Here is a 7,368-nt window from a genome sequence, read left to right on the forward strand (position 1 = left end):
TATAAAAGTGTGTTCTTGATCAGATTCCCTTAATCTACCCCTTTCTTAGTCTCTAATCTCTTAATCTTTCTAAGTCTCTTTGTTTCTGATTCAAGTTCATACTAGTTTCATCAGACCTCTTATTCAACTAGTTCAAGACCTTATTCTTTGCCTTTAATGGCTTCTCATACACATACACAGCCAGAGCTCTCAAATCTCATAAGTGATTCATCCTGGTTTGATTGGAACGACGATGAAGCTGTGCTATTCCCAAACTGGGAAACTGGAATCACCTGATTTGAAAGTGGGATAACTTCTTCATCCCAACTCCTATGAGATTTATTCAACTTCCTGGTGATTCTCCACCACTTTAGGTATCCAAATCAAGCTTCTCACAAAGTGATTCATCCTCGTTTTATTGGAACGACGATGAAGCTGTGCTATTCCCAAACTGGGAAACTGGAATCACCTGATTTGAAAGTGGGATAACTTCTTCTTGCCAACTCCTATGATATTTATTTAACTTCCTGGTGATTCTCCACCACTTTATGTATCCAAATCAAGCTTCTCACAAAGTGATTCATCCTGGTTTGATTGGAACGACGAAGAAGCTGTCCTATTCCCAAACTGTGAAACTGGAATCACCAGATTTGAAAGTGGGATAACTTCTTCATCCCAACTCCTATGAGATTTATTCAACTTCCTGGTGATTTTCCACCACTTTAGGTATCCAAATCAAGCTTCTCACAAAGTGAGTCATCCTGGTTTGATTGGAACGACGAAGAAGCTGTCTTATTCCCAAACTGGGAAACTGGAATCACCTGATTTGAAAGTGGGATAACTGTTGAAATGAAGAAGGGAATGACCAGAAGAAGAATCTGGTTCATGATCCAAGTTTGATATTGTAGAGGAAGTAATCCGGATACTTCAAGATGAGACTAGTTCATACAGACTTGTGAACCAAGTTTTGGTTAGAGTGGAGAAGGAAGAAGCATGGCTGTGTGTGATCCATTGATCTTAGAAATAAAGAAGACAAAGAGAAGAAGAGATACTTGAAAAGATTCAGGTCTGGAAAACCTTGCTACACAAGGCAGTCCGTACAGTCTTGGCTACCAAGTTACCTAGAGTGACTTGGATGGTAAGGCAGGTGAGGAACTCGTCCAGCTTGATCTTCTGAAGCAGATTTGAAGTTAAAATGGAGCATCAGACCGTTGGAGAGAGCTGAGACAAGTTGGGAATTAAATAGAGTAAAAGTCACATGTGCATAAGAGGATGAACCTGTTGTCACTTTCACCCAACCAGGCTGTGCCCATATCTCTCTCCTGTCACTCTCTACTCCCTCTGGTCGAGATTCACCTTGGCTGTACCTTCCTGGCTTCATCAGAAAACCCTACAATATTATTTGTTTAGTAAAACCCTGTTTTAGTATTTGTTTAATATGTGTGCTTGTCTATTTAAGACAATGCTGTATCTGATTGTAAACTAAGGAGAGTAAAACTCTTTCTTCACATACTCTGGTTACTAAACTCTCAGATTCTCCTATTCTCTCTATTCTCTTGTCTCTCACGACCTCCATTACTCCCTTATACTCTAGCATACTCAGAAACTCTCCCAAACACTTTATACTCTCTTCACTCTCTCATTACTTTCAATTGCTCATCAATCACTCTCTCTGGTTTCATACTGAACCAGAAGCTTATTCTCATCATATTCCTGTTATTTCATCTCAATTCTTTCATGGTATCAGAGCCACAAGCTCTTGAGAACCTATATTGCTTCCGCAAATTATCCCTGTCCAAAATCTCTCTTTAAAAATCTGTTCAAACCTGTTTGTTACATCCTTTTATCCTCTGGTCCAAAGGTTTTCCAGGAGGGAAAAGCCTCACCAGAACTCAAGATAAAGGAGTATCTCAGTCTCTGGAACTCAAGAAAGTCTTAGCTCAGTTCAGCAAGCTTCATCAAAGTCCAGTCTTTCAAATCCTGTCCCTTTCAAACCAGTAGGAACATCCTATTATCCACTGGTCCAAAAATCTTCAAGATGATGAATATTCAAGCATGGGCGAGTTCAGTGAAGCTCAAAACTCCAAACTACTCTCTCTGGGTCAGAATGATGAAGAAAAACCATAGAGGCAAAGGTGTTTGGAGCCATACTTCAGATGAAGCTCCATGGAAAATCTGCAAGGTCTTTGCTCATGTTAATGAGAGACAACCAGAAGCTCAGTCTCTGTCCAACAAATCCTACTTCAAGTTGGAAGAGAAGAAAGGTCAGAAGAGTCAGCACTGCAAGGAAGGACTCACTAAGGATAGGTGGTGGATATTCAATCCACATCTGAAACAAATGTACTTTCAATAAGCCCCCATGGGCTGGAGAGTCAAGAAACCAGCTCAGGTTTCTTGAGAGTAAGCGGAATCTTCTACTCTAATAAAAAGCACTGTGTGTGCTGGTCGTTTGTGTTGTCTTAGGGTGTTTAGAAACTAGCTTGTTGTTCTTGTCTAGTTTCTACACATGAAAAGACTGTCCAATTGTCATTTTGTCTAAGTATTTGTCTGCCTTAGAATTTTGTTAAGAGTCTTAGTGCTATTTTTAATCTCTGTCTCTGAAAAAAAAAAAATGCCATTATATTATTCTAATCTTGTCTAGAAAATTGTCTGGTTTATTTGCTTCAAAATTGTCAAGAAAAAGTTTAGAAATTTCTTTTAAAATGTTGTTTAGACCTGGTGTTAGGTTGTGATGTTCTATGTTACCTGAATGGTTAGTTATGATAATTAGGATTCAGTGTTGTTGCTTGAATAGTTTCAAGAAAGTTTTATGTCCATTGTGTTCTTTGTTAAGGTGTTTTTGGAGATCAGACTTGGTGAGAAACCATGTTCTGATCTCTTTATTGTCTTTTGATACCTGTCTTTAGTTGTGGTGACAGGTTATTAAATGTTATGTGATGACCTTTACACATCAAGCACAAGCTCAAAGCTCACACCCTCTTGAAGACTGCTCAAACCGACTTTCTCAAATTTACTTCAATATGGAGTCAACAAAAGCCACGGTCCTCTCAGTCATTCTCAGGGTTCCTATCTGATCCCCTGGTCGTGTATGGTGAAGTCAAATCAGCAAGAAGAAACAATGAGAAGCCATTTCATCTCATGTTCTTAAAAGCACTCAAATTCAGCCATGCTTCAAGGAAAGTTCACAGGCGGATGATGTCCAATAGAACCAAGAAGACCAGGAGGACAGGAGTGATAAAATGAATGAGTTATAAGAGTGGCTTGTGTGATTTATCAAGAACAAAGAGAAGAGATAGCTAGGGTTTTACTAAGAATCCGAGAGAGAGAGAGAGAGAGAGAGAGAGAGATTTCGAAAACATAAGAGAGAAGTGAGGAAGTATATTTTTCCTTGATCCATTTGGTTCTGATTACATACTTTAAATAGATGCAACAATGAATAAACTAATGGCAAGTTGACATAGAAGAAAAGAATAAACAAAGAGGCCTGATCAAGGGCAGGTTGCGCACAGCCAAGGTGGAAAGCGACAGCACCAAACGGCTCTCTCTCCTTTGAACCACCTTGTCTTCTTCTTCAACGGATCCCTTCTCTTGGCCGACATCTTTTAAATATCTTAAGGCAAGTATAACATCCTTCTTGATCACAGATAAGTCTCCTCTTGCCTTGCACGCCAAGTTAGATCACACTTGTACGGACAAGCTTACTTTGATCACTCCGGATGTATGTCTTGACTTGATTTCTTCTTCCTCTATGTCATTCATGCTTTCATGTCAACACTCCCCCTCAAGCTTGACCGTGTGGGACAAGTCAAGCTTGGACACCATGAAGCTATTCCCTCATTAAAACCTTAGCTAGGAAAAACCTCATGGGATAAAACCCTAACCAAGGAAAAAGAGTAGAACACTTCATGGGAGGAGAGATCAGTGACATGGAAGATCCGTGAGTCCAAGTTTAGGGTGGATGAACTCACAAACCTTGCTGCTGGCTGCCTTGGTGAATATGTCAGCTAGTTGATCTTCACTTCTTGTGTAGCATGGAAGAATCACTTGCTGCTCCACTGCTTGTCTCACCTTGTGACAGTCCACTTCTATATGCTTAGTCCTCTCATGGAACACAGAGTTTGATGCAATGTGTATTGCTGCCTGATTGTCACAATGCATAGTCATTGGCGTGGAGATCTCTATGCCCAAGTCCTTTAGCAGTCCCTTGATCCATATGAGTTCACTAGTAAGCTTCCTCATAGATCGGTACTCTGCCTCAGCACTTGAGCAAGAGACCACCTTCTGCTTCTTGCTCTTCCATGTGACTAGGTTTCCTCCAATAAAGGTGCAATAGCCTGTGGTTGATCTCCTATCAACTCTATCTCCAGCCCAATCAGCATCACAATACCCAACAACTTCAGTACTCTTATTGCAAGCCATCCACACTCCCTGACCTGGCGCCTCTCTTAAGTATCTCAAGATCCTTTCCACCATGTTCCAATGATGTACCTTAGGAGCTTGCATGTGTTGGCTCACCTGGTTCACAGCAAAACACACATCCGGCCTTGTGATAGTAAGATAGATAAGCTTCCCAACCATTCTTCTATACCTCTTGACATCCTCAAAGGGAGTTGCATCAAACTCCCCCTCACGCATAACCTTGTAGCCTTCTTCTAGTGGTGTCTTGGCCACTCTTCCTCCAAGGTCTCCTGCCTCCTTTAGGATGTCCAAAGTATACTTCCTTTGGGACATGAACAATCCCTCCCTTGATCTACACATCTCAATGCCAAGGAAATATTTCAGTTCTCCTAGGTCTTTGATGTCAAATGCGGTCTTGAGGAATGTCTTAGTTGAGCTGATCTCTTCCTTGTCACTACCAGTGATGATGATGTCATCCACATAGACCAGAATCACAACGATCCCTTGCTGGCTGGTGAGAGTAAACAGTGTGTGATCCGCTTGAGACTTCACAAAGCCTCTCCCATTTAGTGTGGTGCTTAGCTTGTGGTACCAAGCTCTTGGTGATTGTTTCAGGCCATAGATAGCCTTCCTGAGTCTGAGAACATTCCCTGGTTTCACCATCTCTTCCATTCCGGGAGGTGGCCTCATATATACTTCATCCTCTAGTTCACCTTGCAAGAATGCATTCTTCACATCCATTTGCCAAAGATCCCATTCTAGGTTCACTGCCAATGAGAGGAGGATCCGGATAGTATGGAGCTTGGCTACTGGTGCAAAAGTGTCTAGGTAGTCTTCTCCATATACTTGTGTGTAACCTCTTGCCACTAGTCTGGTCTTTTTCCTTTCTGGCTTCCCATTTGCAAGGTACTTGATGGTATGTATGAGCCTGCTAGTCACGGCTTTCTTCCCTTTTGGAAGCTCTGTCTCATACCAGGTGTTATTCCTTTCCATGGCCCCCATTTCATCATCCACTGAGCTCCTCCATTCATCATCCTCCATAGCTTCTGCATACGTTTTTGGTATCCATTCCTGGTCCAATGAACTCACAAAGGCTTGATGTTCTTCTGGATATTGAGCAAGGGTGCATACTCCACTTACTGGATGTGCCACGGCTTGAGCATTGTAGTAGATTCTTGTCTTAACCCAATCTGAAGTCGGTCTCCTGATCCTTGTACTTCTTCTTAGGGCTGGTGTCTGCTCAGGTTCACTACCTTGAGCTTCAGTTTCTGGTTGTTCCATCTCATCTTGATCATGAGACAATACTGAGTTTTCTTCAGGTTGAGCTTGCGCAGATTGTTCAGGTTGATCTTGCGCAGATTTTTCTCCATTGCCCCCCTCATGATCATGATGAGAGACTTCATTATCTCGTACCTCAGCTCCATCATGCTGAGGGGTAGTATCCCGGCTCTTTTCTGGTTCCCTTGGTAAGCTGATGCCAAGTCTTTCCATAAGAACTTTCAGGTTGTTAGCTCTGTCCGAGGCAGAATGAGATAGATCTTTGAGTTCTCCCCAACTCTTCTCATCATAGTAGGCCTTGGATTCCATGAACTTAACATCTCTGGATACTAGGACTCTCCTTGTTTCTGGTACGTAGCATTTGTACCCTTTCTGATGTGTGGAGTACCCAATAAACATAGCCTTTGTGCTCTTTGCTTCTAGCTTGTTCCTTAATTCTCCTGGAATCAAAACAAAACACACACACCCAAACACACGCAAATGGTCAATGGATGATCTAGATTTGTTTAGTACCTCATAGGGAGTGGCATCAAGGAGGACTCTTGTAGGTGTGCGGTTGATTAGATAGGTGGCCGTGACCACTGCATCTCCCCAAAAACGTTTAGGTACATTGGCATGGAACATCATACTCCTCGCCACTTCCATCAAGTGTCTATTCTTTCTCTCAGCAACTCCATTTTGTTGAGGTGTATAAGGGCAGCTAGTTTGTTGAATGATTCCATGTGAGGCTAGGTGTTGTTTGAAGGCTGTGCTAGTATACTCACCACCATTATCTGATCTAAGAATTTTGATCTTAACATTGAAATGGTTAGTTATATAGCTCTGAAAGTTTTTAAAAGCTTCTAGCACTCTATCCTTAGATTGCAACAAGGTGATCCATGTGTATTTAGATTTTTCATCAATGAATGTCACAAAATATTTATGTTGCTCTCTAGATGCACATGGGGCAGTCCATACGTCAGAATGTATGAGATCAAAGCAATTATCATATTGAGTCTTTGATTTAGGAAACACAGTTCTACAATGTTTTCCTAAGATACAAGCCTCACAATCACTTTTAAAAGAAATGCTAGGTAACAGGATGTTCAAGGCATGAGAATGAGGATGTCCTAGTCTAGCATGCCATATTACATCTTTAGGGAATTCAGAAACAGAATGAAAAGCAGGAAATAAATCAGTTGTGGATCTTGTGTCCTCAAGCAAGTACAAGTCTCCCTTGGTAACACCTTTGCCAAGCAACTTACTAGAATCAATATCCTGAAAGTACACACTGTTAGGCGTGAATGTAACTTGACAATTGAGATCATTAGTTACTTTCTTAACAGATAATAGATTTGAAGCAAAGGTGGGCATATAGAAAGCCTTAGTTTCTTTATCAAACAGTTTAAGGTTACCTACACCTTTTATTGGGATTTTATCTCCATTTGCTATCATCACATTTCCTAAGGCCGGTTCTATGTTTTTAATCAGTTCTAAGTCACTTATCATGTGATGAGAAGCACCAGAATCTATAACTAAGGGCTTAGCCGATTTAAAAACTCTTATAGTGTCATTAGCAGTATGTGAAGCATTAAGAGAAACACCAAGGTTTTTAGATATACCAGATTCTTTTAGAGCCTTGATGAGAGCAGTTAAGTCAGACTTCTTGATGGTCTCATCCAGGTTGGCCCTTGGCGTGGCATAGCCTGATGTGGAGGCAGTTGCACTTCCCAC

The sequence above is a fragment of the Brassica napus genome, unplaced genomic scaffold (assembly GCF_020379485.1).
Source record: "Brassica napus cultivar Da-Ae unplaced genomic scaffold, Da-Ae ScsIHWf_1739;HRSCAF=2369, whole genome shotgun sequence".
NCBI classification, from domain to species: domain Eukaryota; kingdom Viridiplantae; phylum Streptophyta; class Magnoliopsida; order Brassicales; family Brassicaceae; genus Brassica; species Brassica napus.